At 34.7% G+C, this 23,047-nt stretch overlaps 1 protein-coding gene across 2 annotated transcripts in view; it reads right to left on the reverse strand.

Annotated features, from left to right (window-relative positions):
• Nucleotides 1–23,047, reverse strand: part of Htr2c (5-hydroxytryptamine receptor 2C) — a 229,179-nt gene that overhangs the window by 205,242 nt on the left and 890 nt on the right. For both annotated transcript variants that reach the window (XM_076561713.1, XM_006989970.4), the window contains exon 2: nucleotides 6,103–6,160. The gene's annotated coding sequence lies outside the window, so the exon portion shown is untranslated. The remainder of the gene's footprint in view (nucleotides 1–6,102; nucleotides 6,161–23,047) is intronic.

A 23,047-nucleotide genomic window follows, 5' to 3' on the forward strand; every position in this document is an offset into this window, starting at 1 on the left:
CTCAGTCCACTACTATCTTCAACGAATGAACAGAAACATCTAAAGAACCTATACAGTCCTGTTATACTCAGCAGACACGCCTATTCCTTACCTTATCAGCAATGTCTAGCAGCCACTTAAACATTTGTAGCGATCATTTTTTAAAGTCCCCACTCCTTCATTCTTAGCTCCCCCCTTCTTAAAATCTGCTATGTGCTTTCTAACAATAGAAAAATTGACTTCAGAGGCCTGCTCTGCCTGGCTATTCAGTGTTCATTTCACACATCAACCATGAAGTTTCAAAGCCAGATGATTTCTACAAATGCTTCTACAAAGCTTTTTATCTCAGAACAGTTTGCAGCCACTTCTGAAGTCCTGGCCTGTCAATTGTGGTGCCTCAATCATTTCTATCCCCTTTCTCTCTCACAACAGAGAAGTCCTTTGTTGAAATTCTAAAATGCAGAATTTAATAGCATTCTCCACCGCTCACTCAGCATGCTCACCTGATACCGCTACTCATTCAAGTTTTAAACTATTTCAATCTTCATATGGGGAATTCCCAACTCATTGAGTTTCTTAGTCAAGAAGGTATTGCTTTTTTCATATACACTTGATGCTTTAATTTCTCCAAACATACTAATGTTCTTCCTCATCTCTCTTTCTCTGATTTCATTCCTACTTACTTGTCTAGAAAAGCCTTATAGCTTCAAGTCCCAACTCAACTGTACTCTTTCACCAGAACAGCTCATCTTTCTCATGCTAACCTCCTAAACTGTGGCAGTATTATTTGTTAATACATTTTGCTCCAGTAAGCTACTCTGAAAATTACTAGAGATTGCTTTGATGTAGAAGCCAAAAATAGGGCTAAATTTTTATTCAGTTAAAAATAATCAAAATATCAATATTATAGCATAGCTTGGAAAGGGTACAAGTATTCCGATTTCAGTGTAGCATTCATGATGTTTTTTATTTATTTATTTATTTATTTTTCTGACCCAGGTCTAACATGTACGCTGTCAACGTCTGTCTCTGAGCTGTAAAGGCAGAGTCTACTTGGTTCACAGCATCCAAAATTTGGACTATCAAGCTTTTTACAGAGAAAGACTGTTGACTCTTGTTCTCTGGCCTTGGTACTCCATGGACTCTTGGGAGCTTGTTAGAAACAGACTATTAGACTCTTCACCAAACCTATTGAGTGAGAATCTGTAGCATAACAGAATCTCCTGGATTGTTCTAGCTACAACAGGTGTCACAAACACCAGCCCAGAATTCATCATGATAGCTTGAAATAGTTTGTCAATAAGTCAACAGATTGAAAGAAGAGAAAAGATGACCAGGATCACAAAAATGTTTGATACATGGAAGATACATGAAATTCAAGACAAATTTAGGCTATTGTGAAATATTAAAGGACAATTCAGTAGGACAAAAATAAAATAATGTAAAATTAAAGTTGCTCCAAATTTATAGTTGCCTCTAATGCTTTTGTCTGTTCTGTTTTCGGTTTGAGACAGAATCTTATATAGCCCAGGATGGCCTTAAAATGTCTGTGTAGCAAAGGTTGGTCTTGAACTCTTGAGCCACTTGCCTCATTTCTTTTTTTTTTTTTTTTTTTTTTGGTTTTTCGAGACAGGGTTTCTCCGTGTAGCTTTGCGCCTTTCCTGGAGCTCACTTGGTAGACCAGGCTGGCCTCGAACTCACAGAGATCCGCTTGCCTCTGCCTCCCGAGTGCTGGGATTAAAGGCGTGCGCCACCACCGCCCGGCCACACTTGCCTCATTTCTATAGTTTCTAGTATACGTTTCTGGGGGAAAAGTTAGCTGATGCTTTATAAATTTCATTAAACACATTTTTAAGATTAGTATTTTAAAGTAATGAAATTAGGGATTGATATTTTTGTTCAACAAACTGACCATGCTAACAATTTACATTCATGTATTCACTAACTTTTACAGTTAGTAAAGTTACTACAAACTGCTTGTCTACTTACCTTTCAAAATAGTGTGACTTTTGCAGAAGTTGAAACTTCTTTTTTAGAATATGTGCATTTTAAACCATTATGTTAACCTTGTAAGTTTTTGGCATGGCTACTTCAAATAAAAATGTATTTGTACTGTACATGTTTTTTAAAATTTCCAGCTAGGTCAACTGGATTATGTACATTTACATTTTCTAAATATAGATTTCTAATTACACTTATACATATTTGTAGGGCAACAAGAAATTATTTAATCTAGACAATTCTCTGTCTTTTGTGTTCAATGAAGTTTAAAGACTGGCTTAAAAATTTAGATTATCAACAATACTGTGTACAATGCCAGATTAAAAATCCTGAAACCTTGCCTATGCTTAAAATATATTATGTATGTTAATTTTAAAAAGTAGACTTGAGAATGGATTTTCTAACGTCTTATCTGTATAGCTTTACAGTACAGATGTAGACAGTCATAAATTGCAAATGTACATTAAAAAATTCTTCAAATGAAAAAGTATACTTGATTGCTTCTCTTCTAGAAGTACTATTATTTTATTATATAAGTTTTATAGTTATTGTGAAACTGATGATCAAGTGTGTATTACATGTAACACACTATGTTCTTATTGGCGATATAAATGTGTTAACCAACATATAACATAATGATATTCCACTGCTTAGCACTGAATTCGTTACCTTTCTGCTTATATGTTTTAATTTATTCAAATGAAGACTTGAGGAGTAAAGAAATTATACTTTATGAAATACAAGTATTTTAAATATTTTTGAAAAAGACATATTACAATATAGTGCACAGTAAAATAATGGAACTCTATCAATAGTAATATTTGACACTTATTATGATTTTTTTATATTTTCGTCAAATCACTTGCAAACCTAGAATGAAACATTCTGAAAGTTATGCGTCATAGAATTCATATCAAGCAGTTTGGTAAGTGAATTTGTTTTATTTCTAACACCACAAGGCCACATGGTTAAAACAAAAGTCCTTCCTTTTTTTAATACAAGTGTTAAGAGAGTGGCAAGTATAAATCCTGTCCTGGAGGTATAGAGCTAATGTGTTGGTGCTCTGTCTTCACTACATGAACTATTCAGATAAAGAACTTTCAGTGCTGTTATAATGTTACAGAAAAAAAATGAAACTAAGCAAACAATGTTTACTTTAAATAATTACTGGTATTATAAATTTTATCCTGTTCAGAGGAACAAAGCTGTCCAATTGAAAATTGTTCAATTTTCAAAACAGACGTAAGTGATGTTCAATATATAATCTAAATCATCGCCTTAGAGAATCTTTATCTACATCTATCTATCTATAGATCCATATCCATATATCATATATATGTATTTGTATTTGATTCTGTAGGGCTATAGGGAAGTTATGACTAATTTTGAAGGATAGTCAAAACAAATCATGTAAAATTCCTTTTAGTTTATAAAAATTATGATTCTTATACATTTTTAAATTGTCACAGAAACACAAATGCCCTGTAGGAGAGTACTTGCCCAGGATATGTGGGTCATATCAATTTCGTTACCGGAAAAAATAACTTTGTAGGTGTATAGGTATATAGGTATTACAATAGCACTCTTGGTACTCATCTATATACAGTGAATATTAGCATATTAAGAACATTAGCTACATCATTTCAATAAACAACTAGTCTTCAACCATTTATAGTAGGTGAGTAAGGATGTAGTTTATATGGCACTAGCATGCCCTGGCAAGCACAGCCTCTTGGAGAAGTGAAGTAGTTCAAAACTTTACATAAAAGCATGGATTTTTGAGCTATATTTTGCCTTTGAGCTCCTTGGGGAATTTGGGTTTTGGAGAGATGGGATAGAACTTGTCAGTTATTGGTACCTTAAGATGAATTTGTGTATCAAAGTTTCTCTAACAGCTGAGTAAGAATCACAGATCAGCAGGTATGTGCACAAAGAGTGCTCAGGCCAGGGAGAGATCTAGGAAACACTCACTGTGGGGTAGAGGATACTTGCCATATAGAGGTAGAGAGATGTTTTACCAAAGGCAGAATAGTACTGAAAGAGTGGGAGCAAAGGCGGAAGGCTGACTTCGTATTGTGATAAGACTGACCTTGGTCAGCATGAGATGACCTTGTGTGGATACCGTATAAACTTACCTGCACATCCATGTTAACCTATTTCACCAACACAGTGAAAAGACCTGCGGCATGCTTTGATCTTCATAAACTTACAGTGAGATTCCTCCTGTTGGGGCACTTCACAATTTTATACTTTGTACATTTTTTTTTTAAGAAAAATTGTTTTCAATACATTAGGTTTACTCATAAAAACAGTCTAAATGTACAATTTTCCCTTTTTAAGAAAGTATAATAAAACATAAAACCCCAAACAGAACACTTGACATTTACAATTCAAAATCAAATTAGCAGAATATTAAATATATTAAATATTTACAAATCTGTATCTTTTAAAAATATTTATAAAGTTACATGCAATTTGGTAGAATTGACAAAAGAATGGCTCAAAAATGGGGAGAATTGTCCTTCCTTTCTGAAAAGAAGATATGTCCAATAGAGCCTGTGAAGGTTTCAGTCTTGGTACCAACCCCTCCTCTGTGTGTGTGTGAGAACTGACCTGTGCTGAGGCAAGCCATTACTTTATACTTTCTAAAATTTCATCTAAGGATTCATTTTTTTCCATCACATGGAAAGCTAGAGAGAAAAACAGAACCCCTTAAATACATGTTAAATACAGGAAGTGTTATGTTTGCCATCACATTAAATTAGGATGTGCTTAATAACCTGGCAGGACAGTGTGATGTTGGTTGTTATGACCACAGGTAAATTTTAATATAGCCATTTTGATATATCCACCTTGTTGAAAAACTCACTGATTTCTTCTTTCATTTTTTTAAATCATCAATTATGTGTGTAGCAGACAGTCCCATTCCCAACCATATTTCCTTCTGAATATCTTGAAATTTAGGCTTACATCTTTCACTTTATTTTTGCACTGATTATTATTATATATAATTGTATATTAACATTCTACTAAAAGTACACATTGAAATATCCCTATAGTAATAAATTAGATTCTGCAATAATCAATTATTCTTCCAAAACTACAATTGTCAATTCATTTTATGGTAGTAACTGCATAAATATGACAGTGAGAAATTTAACAGAGAACATAATCATGCTTTTCTTTTTCTTTCTTTCTTTCTTTCTTCCTTCCTTCCTTCCTTCATTCCTTCCTTCCTTCCTTCATTCCTCCTTTACTTTAATTTTCTTTTCCTTTTTCTTTTTATTTTTGAGACAGGGTTTCTCTATGTAGACCTGGCTGTCCTGGAACTCACTCTGTAGACCAGGCTGGCCTCGAACTAAGTGATCCACCTGCCTCTTCCTCCAGAGTGCTGGGATTAAAGGTGTGTGCCAACAAGACCAGCTTCCATTCTCTGCTTTTCATCTTCAATGATTGATAGTTTGTCTTTACTGCTTTTCAGAATTGTGACTGAAAACAAAGATCCTTACCTTCTTTATACTTGGCCTGAGAAGTTGTTATTGATGATGATAACTCTTTTATTTTGGTGCTGGGGATGGAACCCAGTTTCTTCCACTACTTGGTCAAGTACTCTATCATCTTCCACTACTCGGTCAAGTACTCTATCAACCTCATTTATCAAGAATATTTAAAGAGCTTTGCTTTCTAAATTTACCACCAGGAAATGATAGCCTGATTTCCTTATTCCAAATCACAACTATGAGTTTGTCACTATAGGAGGAAATCAAGAGATCACAATGTTTCATCATTGACCAAATTTTCCCAACATAAAATCTGATTTTATATTTTCTTACCACAAAGTTGAGATATTGGTTTGCAAACTGGTAAGGGTGTCTGCATTACACATAACTTTTTATTTTTGATAAAAAATAATTTGATAAAAGCATAATTGCTTTAGTTTGCATTAAAATGGTTTTTAATCAGTTAGATAATTTTTTTCATATGCAGTAAGCCACTAATGGTTTATGTCTTAGTATTTTGTGGACAGGCTTAAGTTTTCAAAATAATTGTATTCACGTATATATAATGGTTAAATATTAATTCAAAATAAGAATCGCAAGGCATGCTTATGGGTATACTTACAATTAATTTGGGAAGACAGTGTTCTTTGGCCTATGCTTGCAGGTATTGGTTGAGAACCCTGAAATTAAACATGAAGAAAAAAGCATAATAAGAACTCTATAAGTAAGGTCTTAGTCAAGGTATCTCTGCAATTTTCATTGGTAAGGCCTGACCTGACTGAAAAATAATAGGAATACTATCCACAAACTCCACATGAAAATCTTAAATCCAAGTTTTCCAAATGAAGCATCAGTACAGCAGGTGCACCACTGTTTGTCTTTCTACTAAAGAGGAAATCCTATGTCAATTTGGTATTATAAATAAATCAGCAAAATTCTACATCAAATGTTAAGTTGAACCATGATTTCACATAAGACAATTTACAGAGCTACAGTTAAATAGTACTTGATCCATAGGTCCTAAGACGATAGCCTCTGGGAAAGAAAATAACACTTGACCATCATCATTTAAATGTCCATTATCATAACAGCATCAATTTTGTGCCCATTTATTTTAGAATGCAAAATCAAAGTCAAAACAAATATTAGGTACATTTTCTTGTACTAGGACAAACTTTTAATAATGCTAATTTCTTACTTTAAACAGGAAAAAATTCTCTAAACACTACAAACATGACCAAGATGTTTCAAACATAGGTATTTTCCTAAAATACAAAGTAAATATTTCTGATCAGCCAAGTAAAATGGAGCAAAGTAGACGCTATTAGAATTATGAAAAATATATAGAAAACATCATTCTAAAATTTAAGATTATTAAAATAATTAATCAGCTCAGACCTATCAACAGAACTTGACATGAATAATATAAAATATGTATATGGTGACTTTTAAAGTCACAATTTAAATAATTTGATGTGATTATATTTCCAGTATCCAAAAAATAATGTATTTTACCAATAACTTACTCTACTTCTGATTCTTTATGACAGTTGTGAGTTCAAATAGGAGACAAACAACCTAGATAAAAATAAATTTCTCTTCTTATCTAAATTATATTTACAAATACATTTAATATTTATAATTCTGTATGAGCACCTTTTGTCACTTCGAGAAGTTAATTGCAAAGATACATTGCAATGACTATGAGAATAAATGTTCAAAATTAAGATTCTGTTTTATGGAAACTTCAAAATACTTATAATATGTAAATCAATTTCTTTGGGGGAAAGATGCATAAAGCTTATTCTCCCTAACACATTTCATGAGGCAGAGATCCAAAATCTACCAGTTATTTTCAACTAGAGGTTAGAGTCTGTGCTTAGTAAAGACGCACTTTTCAACGCCATTATCGAGTATAGGTCGCATTGCAACAAAGCATATCTCACTACACGGTAGTAGTCTACTCTACCTGTTGCAACTGTTATTTAAATTAATTTTGCCTAATTTTACAGTACCCATGGAGGGAATAAAACTGGTTTTGGCCACGGAACTGCAGCAAATGGAATTGCGGCCCCCTAGTGGTCGGATACGAGTATTGCAGCCAGAACAATGTGAGCTGTAATAATCATCTTTAGGATTTGTTTATTCCAGGTTTTCCCTCACAGGAGAAGATTGAGGCATCTTATAATGAAGCATTTCTGTTCCTCCAGGAAAAAAAAATCTAATGTTGTAGGTTTTTTTAATTCTCTGAAACTTGCAAGTAAAAATATTTTCTGACCTGTCTAATGTTTTAGGGTAGATTTTTAAAATGCTAATTCTGAAAAACAGAGGACTTCCTTCACTAAAGTTAATTCTTTTCTGAGTGTGTCCTTCCAGTCTAATCATGAAATTTTCTTTTTCTTTTCTTTGTTATTTTTTTAATGGAATTATGTAGCCCAGGCTGGCTTCAAATTTATGGCAATTTTCATGTGTCTGTCTCTCATGGCTCACATCCATCTTTATGGTAATATTTTAGTCTCTCAACATATCTTTTCCCCATCAGCTAACTATGAATTTCACCTACATTTTATGATGTGTATATTATCAGCTCAAGTCTTTGATTTCTCCTTACCTTATTGAACTATTACAATTTTAAATTTCCACAATAAGTTTGATTTCTCTAATTTTTTGTGGGGCAGTGACTCAAGATAGCAAGATTGCCCTGAGAATCACTGTACTTTATACAGTATATATAATATATATTTAAATATATTAATACAAATACATGTTTTAAAGTGCACATTTTAAAGTTTCCCAAATTATGGCATTATTACTTTTGACACGACTTATAATTGATTTATGAAGTGACATAGAGGATGATTCTGTGATAATTTAAAAGATTTGACTCAGCATTTCACAAATTGTTGCTGTTTTGTTCCTAGCCTACTCTTATAAAGCTATTATAAAAATGTAATTTCATTTAAAATTGTCTTTTAAAATGCCTGAGAAGGCAGTGAAGACTAAATGGAATCTCAGTTGAAGTAATAGTGAAAAAGCAGGTTTTTCAAATGCAATGCCTACTGAAGACATCATGAAAATGCCAATGCGGAGACCTGAGCAGGTGGGTGCTAGCGTCACAAAAGAGCTGAATGTGCTTCTTTGTGCGTTTGCAGATTATCATAGTCACCGAAGAAGAAGGACACGCCCTTCATTTTGGATCAAAGAGAGGCCACAGAGAGACTGCAGGCATACTTTCCCTGCTTATTTGGGTTTTCAAGGAATCTTTAAAGAAGTATGATTAATATGTCATAAAATGTACTCATTCTGAAAGTGGTTTAGTCAGTAGTTCAGTAGTTTGGGGAAGTGCTTATATCTGTGTGGCAGGCATCTCCATGAAGGTACAAAACATCTCTATCCTGCTGCACCTTTATCGTCCCCCAAACCATGTTTTGACGGCTAACACTGTGGTTTCTGTCAGCTGTGTAGTTGATATAAATTCTAGCATAAAGAGGGTCTGATTTTCTCTGTTTTGTCCACACTGTTCCAAACAATTTTGTTCTCTTTCATTGAGTGTTATTTAAACACCAAGGTACTTTTCTGCTTTATTGTGTTGGGTTGTTAGTTGAGATTTTCTTTGATTTCACCTCATGTTACATGCAGTCTTTAAAATCTCAGTCTTTGCTATCCTCATCTGATATTGCCTTTTAAACTTACTGTATCTTGTCAAGAAGACAATAGAATGGACTGTCAGTGATACTTGCAACAGTGGTCAAAAGTTCAATAAGATCTGACAAACCAAAGGGAAATCTATTTGCTGGCTGATTTGCTGTTCAAGTTATTTAAATTTCATGACCACCACTACCACCACAACCACCATCATCATCATTATTTGTATGTGTAGTGTATGTGTATTGGCAGGTATGTGGCACAGTGCACATGTGGAAGTCAGACAACTTTCAGGAGTCGCTTCTCTCCTCCCACCATGAGATCAGGAATCAAACTCAGGCCATTAGACTTGCACTTTTAAATAGATGCTGGGTTTTGAACTCTGGTCCTCACATTTGTGTAACAAGTGATTTATCCTCTAAACAAATATCTCCCCAGCATGAAACAGGTACTTTTGTTAAAAGCAACTGGCAGAATAACAATGTGATATTTCTATTGCCACTTTGTGTGTTTGTCCTTTACCTTGGCAGAAGGCACAGAGATAAATTATTGTCCTAACACTGCTGCCACCTTGGATTCCAAGAATAAAACCTTACATGACAGACCTCTGCCCAGTATATAACATCTTACATGATTTTCCCATCAAATTGAAACTAATAAATAGTGGTTCCCTCACTTTTAGAAGTGAACTGAGGTATTTAAGGATTCACACATTCTTGATTTGGAGAAGCCATCATAAGATGTCTACCTCCTGTCTTGTGTTCTAACTCAGTCCTGGAGGAGAGTGTTGGGTCTGAACAGATATTGTACATTTTATGCATAAGTATTTGACACATTTATGAACTGCTGGGCTGTTTGTTACTTAAGGTGCCATGGAAAATGTGCTCCCAGCCTTCACAGTTTGAATCCTGACTTGGCTCTTTTTTTTGTTTGTTTGTTTGTTTGTTTTTTTGTTTTTTGTTTTTTGTTTTTCGAGACAGGGTTTCTATGTGTAGCTTTGTGCCTTTCCTGGGACTCACTTGGTAGTTCAGGCTGGCCTCGAACTCAGAGAGATCCGCCTGCCTCTGCCTCCCGAGTGCTGGGATTAAAGGCGTGTGCCACCACCGCCCGGCATGACTTGGCTCTTTATTAGATTCTCTCTATTTCTGTTTTGTGGTCCTTCTGTCTCCTTGGGGGCTTTCCATTCAACCTTTTGGGCTTCCTCATTTTTTTCTTTGAAGCCTTCCTGCCATGTGGCTATTTGTTTGCCATGTGGGATGTGCATGCCAGCCTAAAGGGCATGGTCTTTTTGTCTTAGCTCCTCCATTCTCTCTCCTTGGGCAGCTTCTGTGGCTTTCCAGCTTGGAATTTTTCTGTAAATTCTAATAAAATTTACTTTATGCTTTCATCTGAGTCCATTCTTAATTGTTTTATTAATGAGACTAAGAACCCCAAAAGGAGATATGATTTCCCTGTATCAATATGATACATGAAATAAATGTTTCAATATAGTTTCAAGCCCACCCCATATACAAATATATATACAAAATATACATATATATGTATATATGGGAATATAGTTATAGAATGCAACAGATTTCATTTTACAAAGCTATTTTTTTACCTGAGTTCATTGATTGTTCTTGTTATGATAGCATATTTCACCTACTCTTTTGCTCAGAGTCATTGTCTTTAAAACGACTGAAGGTCACTGGTTTGTTTCCTTATGAAAATGACATAATGGATTAAAGATGGACTTCTGTAGCTAGTGACTCATGCTTGCGTTTGTACATTTTTAAGAGATGTAATTTCGAGGGTAAGCATCCAGCCTTGAGCTGTTTCAGACGTCAGTTGTTCAAATTTAGAAATCAAAGCTAACATAAATAACTGTATCTGGCCAATCGACTGCTCAGTCTAATGTAAGCCTCAAAAATTACTCTGCTTTTCCTCCTTTTGTGAATATGCATGCACATGATATATAACACAAACATAATTATGTCTTCTATGCTCGTGTCAGTAATAATAAAAGCCATTGTCTTCAAGGTATTCACATATTTGTACAAAGTTTCTAATTTTTGAAGCCAAGAATGCAAATGTATTTTCTGTTCACTCTGAATTTATTAAGCATGACGTGATTCTCAAGGACAGTGTGATGTAGTCAAAATTTTAAAAGCTTTCTCTTATTATGCCACACAGCCTTCAAGAGGCAGTGAACGATGTGGGAAAAGAACCAGAATTCAGAGTTAAAAGACTAGAATTATCTCTGTGACTTCAGCACTAATAATATCTGTCCATGTTACCAAAAATTAGTCAAGAACCGTATCTTAACCTTATTTTAGGCATCATTAAAACATAGTAGTGGCCAGAAAGTTGTCTCTGTGGATAAAGCACCTGCAGCACAGTCCAGCTAACCTGAGGCCAATCCCTTCAGCCTACGTAGAGGTGGAAGGAGAGAACTGATGGCAGAATGTTATCCTCTGACCTCAATGAATGCTCAGACACTGTCCGCAACAAATCTCTTGCTCTCACACTCACTTGCTCTCTAGTTCTCTCTCACCTCTCTTTTTCTTCCTTCTCTCTCCCTTTCTCTTTCTCTCTCCCTCTCTGTGTCTCTGTCTCTCTGTATGTCTCTGTCTCTCTCTCTCTCTCACACACACAAGAACATTATATTTAATGTTTTTATTTTCAAAAGCCCATATGCAGTATATGGATTTTCATATATTAGTATAATATTCATATATGTAAGTATTCTTAAAATATGAGGATACTTTAATTCTATTGTTTTCTTAGAATGTTTAGTATTTAATTCATGGTTACTTTCACAGCATTGTCTATACCTTGAAAATTATAAAGTGCCTTGTTAATATTACTAAAAATAACCTAGCAAAAATAAATAGCCTTTAGGTATTGGAAACTAACAGTTACTTTATAATCAGATGGCTGATGATATCAGAATCAAATGTACATTATTTACTTACATGCTGGTACTCTTTCCTAATGTATGCATGACATCTATTTAATACTTCTTTACAGTATAATGTCCTTATTTTTGTTGCCTACCAATATAATTTATAGTAGTGATTTTAGCAAAGGAGGAAATGGACACCAAATTAGTGTTTGACAGTTATATGACTCTAAGTACAGGTGCTATATTTTCTGTCAGGCTTCAAAAGGTAAGTCTCCATCGATGATGATAGAAATATGCATGATTCCTAAATCAGATCAAGAAGAGGCTTGGGTGCCAAAGTTTAAGATCTTAGTACGGAAAATTAAATGATTACTTTGAAATGATTTTACATGAACACAAATAGCACGATTTTAGATTCATTAAAAATGATGAAATGCCATTTGGATATGGTTTTCGTGGGAAAGCAATTAGAGATCAAAAGGGAGCCTTGATAGGAGCTGTGAACAAACTATAATGGCCTTCCCTTCCCTTCTCTTCTTTCTAGTGTCTAAAGTCACCCCCAAAGATTCAAAGGCACTCTGAATACAAAAGCAGAAAACTTCTAATATGGGGGTCAGAAAAGGTTGCACGGAATTGTAATAATGGCCTCTAGTTAGTTGTACATGTACCCATGACCTTCATTGTCCTTTGAAGCCTTTACACACTAATCACCTATGTGTCCCATATAAATCTAAGAATATGTTTAATGAACCAGACAATTTTTAGTCATGAAGTTCAACTTTAGCCTGGAAGTTAGCAACACTGATGTTAAGCAAGATATTAGTGAATTCTTATTGGGAATTCTCCACTGGAAAGTGATTTTGCAACAAAATAATATGATATTTTGATTTTTACTAGTTTTTTTTTCTGGAAAGAAAGGAAGGTTTAAATCTAAGAATCAGTGATATATATATATATATATATATATATATATATATTATAGCATCATTCAACAATAATGTAGAAAGTGACATTGTAAAAAATTGAAAGCACCTTCTGTTACATGTGCTTTGAACATCACAGTATATATGAACAAGGTAGGGCTAATAGTTGTAAGAGAAAAAAAGCATAGTAAGTTGAAGAATTTTGGGAAAATTAGAAGAGGAAATCAAACCGAGTTTGATTGACTTTCAAGAAACCTTGCTTGGCTAAAGTACAATGGGATGGCTGGTATCCCAATTTATTCTACAGAAAGTGATTTGGTTTTTATTAAGGTTTTCATCAAAGACGTATTGCTCATCAATCAACTATGTTTATATAACCTTTGACCACATTTAAATGAATGTCTACTCTTCTGCAGAAACACACACATTTATCATTTTAATCATTCCAGAGTTAAGTTCTATCCTCTGTCTCTGTCTGCCTGTCTGCCTGTCTCTCTGTCTTTCTCTGTCTCTCTGTCTCTGTCTCTGTCTCTCTCTGTCTCTCTGTCTCTCTGTTTCTCTCTCTCTCTCTCTCTCTCTCTCTCTCTCTCTCTCTCTCTCACACACACACACACACACACACACACACACACACACACAGACCTCCATATAACTTTTGTTTTAATGATGCAGTTGATAAAACTAAGAGCCTCACACGTTAGGCAAACACTACTACCAAGGACATACCAAGATTTCTGTGAAACTATCCATAACATAGAAAGCAGAGGGAGTACTGGAAGTCCTGTGTAATCTTAAATGAGAAAGCATGGTATTGTTTCAACCTGGTTGTACAATTAAGTGCGTGATCACGAATACAATATTTCAATATATTTACTATTAGGTGTCTCATTTGCATAAGTGATGCTAAAATATGGGCCCTAATTAATTTGTAGTTCAGTTGAAAATAAAATAAGAGCACATATAGGAGCTATATGACCAGATGTGGATGCTATTATTATGTAAAAAGCAGACCTACCACTAATAAGGGTGTTATGTGATTATATTTTAAGCACTTTGAGCATTGTGTTGCTTTTGTTAGAAAATCAGTTAAATGAAAGAGGGAAGTACAGTCTAGAATGTAAGGATGAATCTTTAGCTGAAATTTAACCCTATAATAGAATTTTTTAAATTGCAAGAAATAGAAAGAACTTGAAATATGCTAGGTGTGGTGGTACACATATACAATCCCAACATTCTGGAGTGAATGTTAGGGGAATCATGAATTTGAGGCCTGCTTAGTCTACAGAGTAAGAGGTAGACCTGCACAGTGAGTCCCTGTCAACAAAACATAATTGTATGTGTGTATATGTGCATATACATAACATACATTTAATATAAATAGATATTAGGAAGAGTATCATAAATGTAACCATTAGGTAATACCTAGTAAAAATGAAGAAATGAAAAATAGCTCCAACTTTGTTTTTACTGTGGGTAACAATTATCTATGTTCACAGGCTGACAATATGAATCCCTGAAATTGTGCTGTTGTTAGAAATAACTTTGTGTGAAGCTTTTGGTTCATTTAACTTTCACCTTTTTGACTTCTGTGTGTTTATAAGACATTTCCAAAACTCAAAAAGGTTTTTAAAGCCATCAATTTCTCTTCCTGAGGTATAATCATGTTATATACACAAATAAAAATGGCTAGAATTTGTGTATGTGCATATGTGTGTGTTGACATAGTCTCATGCAACCTAAGCTATTGAACACACTATATAGTCAAATATGACCCTGAAACTTCTGATCCTCTTGGCTCCCCTTCTCAATTTCTGGGCCTACAGACTGAGGTCATCACACCCAGCCATGGATATTAGTTATAAATTCTACTGAAAAAATATTAATTATTCCTCAAGTAACATTTATATAGCTTAAGGAATTTGGTAAGTGATATACTATGTTAACAGTAAAGTATACCTTTATGGTTCTTGATGTCATTAAATAATTCCCTTTTGTAAGTTTTGGAGCTGCACTACCATTTAATTTAGATCACAAGCCATATTTATGTTAGTTTTGGTTTTGCTTAGTAAGAATCACTTATGTTCCCTTCCAGCAATAAAAGAAAAACAAGAGACATTTCCACTTAGTTACCCTTAAAAGATGAATGATTTCAAATGTAGAACTGGAGTGAATGGGACAATTACAGGTTCGAGACCAGAGGACTGATTTTTGCTTGTATAACAATTTCTTGTGTTGTTAAGGAATCATAGCTGTTATTTCGTGATATGGAAAAAATTATTATCTCCCCATTATTATTATTTGAACTCATTTTTCAGAACTGAAGTTTTTCTTAAATTTATAGTATTTGAGAGGACATTAATAAGCACTCAGTTTATCCCCTCTTTTTTTTCTTCCAGTACTGGAGACTCAACCAAAGACTCTGATGTGTGCTCGCTAAGTGCTCTACTACTGACCTGTCCAGGCTTTACTCTTTAAACAGCAAAAGATACAGAGTGCAGAAAAGACTAGAACTCTGGTCACTTAACTCTTAACTTTGCAGCTTAAAACCTTTTCCATAGTGCCTGTAATTTTTAATATTACTCAGACAAAACATATTCAAGTAAACTATATAATGACCTATGCATATAAATGTGAATAAAAACTTTATCTGTGAATATATGACCTGATAAAATAGATAGCTAGTACTCAACTTAAAATCCAAGACAATGCTTATAAAACCTTTGATATCATGACTGGCAAATAGGAGCACTGAACTCTAAACTATTAAGTTAAAATCAATGAACAAAAATAAAATAAAACACCATATGCTAAGTGCCAGGTAATAAGTACAATGTCTAGTTTCTTTAAAATTCAAATGGAAAATTTGATGATTTTATGTATGAAATTAGATGATCTTTTACTTCACTCGGTGGTTTTTTCTACATTGTATATATAAAATTGTAAAACATTTGCATTTTAAGCATTATTTCTTACTCTATTTGTGCTTGATGTGAGAGAGGATCTTGCTATGTACTTCATAACAATTTGATTTGTAACACAGGCTGGCCTCCAGTGCACTACCGTCGTGCCTCAACCTTGTGAGTACAGACACACACCACCATGCCTGGTTTTTGCTTCTTGGCTTTATAGTCAGCAAAATAGATTTCTTCTCCACTCTTTATGGTAAAACTGTACAATTCCCACTGAACTAAGCATGAGAACTTGTCTGCTGTCATTGCCGAAGTCCTACCTTACCGGAGGCTCATTACTTCACAACGTACCTGGCACTCACTTTAATTATTTTGGCATTTCACAACTAGTTAGTCATTCTATTGCTATTAACCCTTTAACTTCTCTGCATTATTTGTGCATTATGATCAAAGTGGAGTATGTGTTCAGCTCACATTTGGAATGGAGATTTTTTTGGCAGTTTTAGTTAAAGAACTGGCAATAAGAGTCTACAATCAGAATGGGAATGAGAAAAAGAGTGGTAGATCTGAGGAAAATGGGTCAGTTCCATTTCCCTCTCATTTATTCTGAGGGGGAAATAGAATATTAGTTTCCTTGGGGAAGTTTTATATAACATGTATGTTAGCTTCTGTCAATCTATCATCTAAAATAGCATTGTAGATACACCAAGACCTTAAAATAATACTTGATGAAATTCCATTATCCTTAGAGTTTATTCATCTTATAGTTGACTCATTTGGAATATATATTTGCTGCATATGGAGAGTACATTTTATAGATTTAATTAAATAAAATTTAGAAAATAGGTTGAGGTTCAGTAATAGATGTATTTTAAAAATTGAGATAGATTGTTAACCAATGAAAGGAGGGAACTAATCCTCCCACCTAATGAATCTAATATACTGGCTACTTAAATAAGATCTGGAAGAGCAAGAATTATGGTATCAACGAATAATCATTTACTGCATAATTATTTTATACATTCTTTGCAATGATTTTAAAGTAAATATGTGATAAAAGGATAAATAAATAAGTCTATCAATAAACCCATTCATTTTTGCTCCTTTAAACATAGGTCTGAAAATATTGCTAGATAGTGCCAGCTCCTGTGGATTTATTTCACACAAGAATAAAAGCATCAAATTTCCTCAAGTTCTTTTCCATCATATGTGAAAGTAGAAGATATGGACCTATTAAGCTTCCAGGAGTCAATGACTAATCAAAAACCAGAATGATGTACAAACACAGTATAAATCATAAAGTTAACATTAAATGTTTAAAATTATGAAACCTACACATTCATGATCTTATCACTGTAAGCAATTTAAGAATAGTAACTTCTGATATCCTATAATTAGAAAAAAGAGACAATTAGACTTGCCCATCAACCCACATCACAATAATAATGTGGATCATTGAGTTAACTGGTTAAAGTTCAAATAATAGTAAGTTATGGAATAGAACTACATATTAAGCACGTTAATACATATTAATATGGTCCTACATATTAGCAAATGTGTACCACCTAGAGATTAGTCAACCAAATAGTCAAACACACACGCGCGCGCGTGTGCTCGCACTCGGCATGTGTATATGTCACTGTGAAATTAAAAATAAAACTACTTTAGGACTAAACTTTAGCTAATCTAAGTTAAGATTTGTAAATTTTTAATTGTCTGAAACTATGTCCAGGGAAGTAATTGTGCTAAATGCTTGAGTTCTTAGAGGTACAAAACATTAAGTTCCTATGTTTGGCAGCACAATTAATTTAAATTTCCTAATTGAATACAGATTTTAGACAAGGCCTTCCTTATAGATAAGTGCCAGTTGTCAAAAGCTTGCTGCAGGCGATAGAGTATGAGACAGACCTGGAAGGCCACACAGGCCTGAGGAATGTTTGCTAGGGTGAGCTTCATACCACAGTTGTTCCCTATTTTCTAATGTTTCTCCAATAACTCTAGCAGCTTTCTGTTATTCTAGTTATCCACTTCCAGAACTTCAGTTTTCCTGCTTGACTCACAAGTTCTAGCTTTCTAAAAATGAGCAAATATGATTGGTCTATGTTGCAATGACATCAATACACACTATATAGAACTGAGCATACTTAACTGTAGCAGCCTGTGTGCTTGTCTTATCACTCTATATGCTATTTCCCTGATCTCATTTCATTGTTTGTGTTCAAATCTGTAACTCCCATGGCCTTTGCTTTTCTTCTTTCCCTTTTTGAGACAAGACTTATTATTTTTGAATAAGGGTCTTGCTATGTAGCCTAGGTAGGCTTCAAAATGAAAATCACCTTGCTCATGAATGCTGATATTAAGACCCCATGCTTCATAACAACCTTTCACTCAGCTGCTTGCCTCCCACTCTGCTAGAATCAATGTTTCTAAATTATTTGATTTTTTTTTTTTTTTTTTTTTTAGTGGATGGCTAAATCTACTTGAAATGTTATATTCCCATTTTATTGTCTTGACAATTGTTAAGGGAGATTGTCAGTATCTCCATATCCATATCCACCTGTTCTAAGTCTAGGGCTAATACTATAAAACAATGCCTAACATAAACAAGAGACTTTAATGTGTAATAACATGACCACTATATTCAAGAGTGCCTGCTTTCATGCCTGAGATTGTTCATTACAGTTGAGTAGATTATTTCACCTGCTTCCATGCCTCAGTTTTCCAATATTCAAACCCTGGATAATACTATTACCTTCTCGTGGGATAGTTGTGAGGCTTAAATGAGAAAACATATATAAACCTGTTATACATGTGTATTATATAGTATGCAGCAATTTTCAATGAATCATGAATACTATTATCATCATCCTTTATTATGTTCTTAAGAGTAACTACTTGCTAACTTGATCAAATCTTCTTGATTTGAATGTAGGGAGCTGTACATAAAAAAAAAAAAAAAACATTGAATGAGTCTTGATTCCTGGTATAAAATATGTGAGTTTAAAATGAACTTTAAAAAAGATGTGAACACAAGACATTTAGTCAAAGGCATTTTACTAATGACATTAAAGAAGAAATATGTTTTCATGAAAATGAAACAACATGGCCACTGTAGCTATTTAATCCACTGATATTTTTGTCTGGACATTAGTTGACACAGCTTCATACTATTGAGTTGTTTTCAGGTTTTTCAATATATGCACCCGAAAGCCTGTCATTACTAAATAATACATCTTGGATCTCTGCTGCACTGCCAGTCCAACTGTCTCATCTTCTGTTGAAGGCCAAATGCACTACTCACACTCTTTCCTCTAAGGCTTGGCAAACTACCTATCACAATAATTGATGTTACCTCCTGGGAGACTTCAATTAAGTCTCTTTTTCTCATTTATTCACTGCTTTGATCAGAAACGTACTCCCTTTCTTATACCCCAGAAAATATCTTCTACTTACCATCCTGAGAATGTTTAGAAACTTGGGGCAAATGAAATGGCTGACCATCTATACATCTTCAGTGTTTCCTGATGTTAGGAGATGTATATTTAGGAATGCATGAGGATACACTTTTGTATGAAATTTAACACACCAATATATGGTGTTGTGTGAGATAGTGCAGTTCTCAAAGCCTTCTGATAACTATGGTACAGTTATGCTTCATTAATAGGCAATAACATTGTTAGCCCATTAAGTAGACATGTGTGGCTAAAAGAGGATACTACTAAAAGTAAAGAAAAATATTCCTGAATGTAGGATTTCAATTGATGCAAAGGGCCATAAAGGCAGTTTGTGGGTCAAAAGATTTTTCTAGTTTTTTTCAAATTAGACCATGTATGAATCAGGGTAACTTTAACTATAATACTAAATGGCAGCTAGATGTATACGTGTGCTATAACTTGTGTCTTTAGGACAGTGTAGATGGTACAGTCTTAACCATAACTGGAAAGAGGAATCAGCAGAAAGATAAAGCAGAGGTAGGTGCTGGGTAGCAGGATACAAACTCAGCATTCCAGAACTTGTACATCTTATTTGAAATCCTGCTCATACTATTATAATTGTGCATTAAAATACCTAATAGTGGCCGGTTAAATGATGGTGCACCTTACATTCTCAGTTGGTTGCAATGCTGAGTGTGTGAAGTGGACATTACTAGGATGTTCTGCAGTTTTTTCTCTGTATTTAGAGAAATCTTAAAATATTTGGTTGAATGCAGTGACAGATTATAATTCGTTAGACTGATGATTGGTGATTTTCTCCTGAGATTCAACAGTACAATACACAGAAAAGTAACATAGCTGTTTTTTACTGATGACAAATGATAATATAAAATACCGATTTGCAAAATAATTTAAAAAATCAAAGTATGTTATAATGTTTCACAGTGAACAAGTAAGGTTAATTTATTACACCACTATATATTATATTGCTATGTGTTATTATATTACAATAATATCTTATTGACCCCAATGTAGTCAAGTTTTCACAGTTGGCTTATGGCTACCTAAGTTAATGAACTAAATAAGCATTTATTTCATTAGACATTAAGCTTTCAAGGATGCTCTACTAAAATAATATCAACACAAGTGTTATATACCCTTGTTTCCTGAAGAATTCCACTGTTATGTAAGTGAAGTGATAAGACACGTGTTAGTGATACTAACCAAATAGTCTGGAGACTATGGAGCCATTAGATCCTGGAACTTAATTATTACTGTTTTGCAGCCTTCAGTCTCAGGCTTGGAACAATTTAAGAGCAGCTGAAGACACTTCATGTTGGGTGTTGACAATATTTACCCTAAATTATGATTGTTTTGTTCTTCCTTTATTTGGAGGAACAAAAATAAAACAGGAAGACGCTGAGGAATCATTCAGTTTTCAGACTATTATTGAGGTTTGGGTGTTTATCAGCCAAATTAAGAAATATTCCTAAACAGTTAAATTCCAAACAATATTGAGAATACTGCAAACCTAACAGAAATTTAGAGTTTATTTTTTAGAGGGGAAATGTACCGTCTTCTGTGGTGTCAGTGCTCATATTTTTTAAATCCTTAGTAGATTAGGAGCACATTGTCACAGGTATGGAGCTTAAAATTAGGGAATTGTTTTTGCAATGCTGGAGATCAAACGTACTGTCTTGGACATGCTCAGCTAGTCCTTGACTGCAGCCCTTCAGTTTTTATTTCTGTTGCTGGAGAATAGATACATTCTTCTCAGGTAACCATGTGAGCACAAAGAAGCACCTTGTGTTTCTTTGCCTTAATCTATGAGAGAATCTTTGGAAATTGGGGAGAAAATTGGTTGGTATCAATAACATTTGACATACGATTTTCCTATTCATAACGATGCTATGAAGATTTTATGAAATAAAATATATATTCAGTACTCTTGAATCCCTGCCTGGCATCCAGGAGGTTCTCAAAAATATCAGGTCTCACGCTCTTCTTTTTCCTGTGAATTCATACTGCACCAAAGCCTGTCGTGTTATTACCTGAAAAAGTCATCACTGTCATCCATGACAACTCTACATGGCAGAAAAAAAAATCCCCAAAAGACAACAGAGAAAGGGTTAACAGGCCTCCCTGTCTCTATGGTGGGATCGAAAACTCCTGTCATTGTTGGTGTAAGCACCCCAATCCTACCTGGCCACTGCAATCACAGCCTTATCCACCTTCCGACATGCAGGGCTTGGGTTGGGCTTGCTGCAGCAGATGATAGGTGCTATTAGGAGAGAAATGATGTGCACAGAACAAATATATTTTTTCAGTTCCCAAGAGGACCAGAAGAACAAATTAAGTGAATGGAAAACATAATTAAATACCCTATGGTCTACCTCCTCAAAGTATAGGCAGAAAAAAAAGCGCCTACCTATAGGGTGGGGTAGGGAGTTGTAGATGATTTCCCAAAAGAAAGATGCCCAAAATTATATTCCTCCTAAAGGGCAGTAGTGTGTGTGTGTGTGTGTGTGTGTGTGTGTGTGTATGAGAGAGATGTTGCAAAATAAATGAGGAAATAATTTTCTGTGGTGCATGTTAATTGCCCATTTTCATTGTCATTGCGCAGTGAACTTCAGGTGACAGTTTATGTATGCTGCATTAATGTTTTGTTTGTCAGAGTGTATGATTTTATATACACATATATGTATGTATGTATGTATGTCATATATATGTAATTCTTAATGAAAAATTTAAAGTCTGTCTTGATACCACATCTTTTTTTCAACCACTGTTTATGTGAGGTCATGATTGTCTGCAACAAACTGGGAGTGCAGAAATTACTCACTGCGCAACATTTTCTCCCCCTTCCCCCCCCCCACAACATTTGAGTTCAATCCCATTTCTCCCCAATGGACATTTTCCCTGCTTAGCCTATTGAGAAGGTATATGGTAAGGGGCATATATGTTAAAAGCTTCCTTGAATGGGACTTACACTGGTAAATATTAATGAAGAACCTGCCAGGTACTGGCAGTGATTCTGAACTAAATTAAATATCCTCTAACTGCTGAATGTCACCTTCTGTATTTGTTGAAGGGGCTCTGTCACTTAAAATAAGGGGTCTCGAACATAATGCAGACTGTTTGTCACCTAGTCTCCTACTAGCATCTAATAGGAAGCAAGACGCAAAGGGATCGGCGCGCAGAAAAGAAACAGACACACAGACATGTTTTGCAATGACGAACTTTATGTCGCACCAGGAACCAGCAACCTGTTTATGTTTAGCAATTCCATGGTATGGGGTTAAGCTGAGCAAAGAGATCTGGATAAGAGGCAGTGTTGGAGGCTTTTCCACAATTCTTTTCAAAATATAAAACTATGGCCAAATGACTTAGGTAAAGTAATAAAAGCCTCGCTGGATACCCTTATACTATCCTCTTAAACTTACGTGACCATCAGCAACGCTGTTCAAATTCAGCCAGCAGTTGTTAGACCAAGACACAGATCCGCAGTGTGTTATCTCCCAGAGTTAACGTGTGAAATGAGGGTCGGTTTCAATGAGAACATAATAGAGATCATTTGCCACCCCCCGCCCCGACCTCCAACCCCGGCTCCCATTACTTCTAGCCCTCAGCCCCCATCCCACTCGGCTCCAGTTGATTTCTAAATAAGGTGAACAGTTTGCATCCCCCTACTCGATTGCACCTTTCTCAGCCCAACCCCTCGACCAGAGAAACCCGAGTTGAGTTTTACTCCTCCTCCTTCCCACCCTCC

This window comes from Peromyscus maniculatus, chromosome X (genome assembly GCF_049852395.1).
Source record: "Peromyscus maniculatus bairdii isolate BWxNUB_F1_BW_parent chromosome X, HU_Pman_BW_mat_3.1, whole genome shotgun sequence".
NCBI classification, from domain to species: Eukaryota; Metazoa; Chordata; class Mammalia; order Rodentia; family Cricetidae; genus Peromyscus; species Peromyscus maniculatus.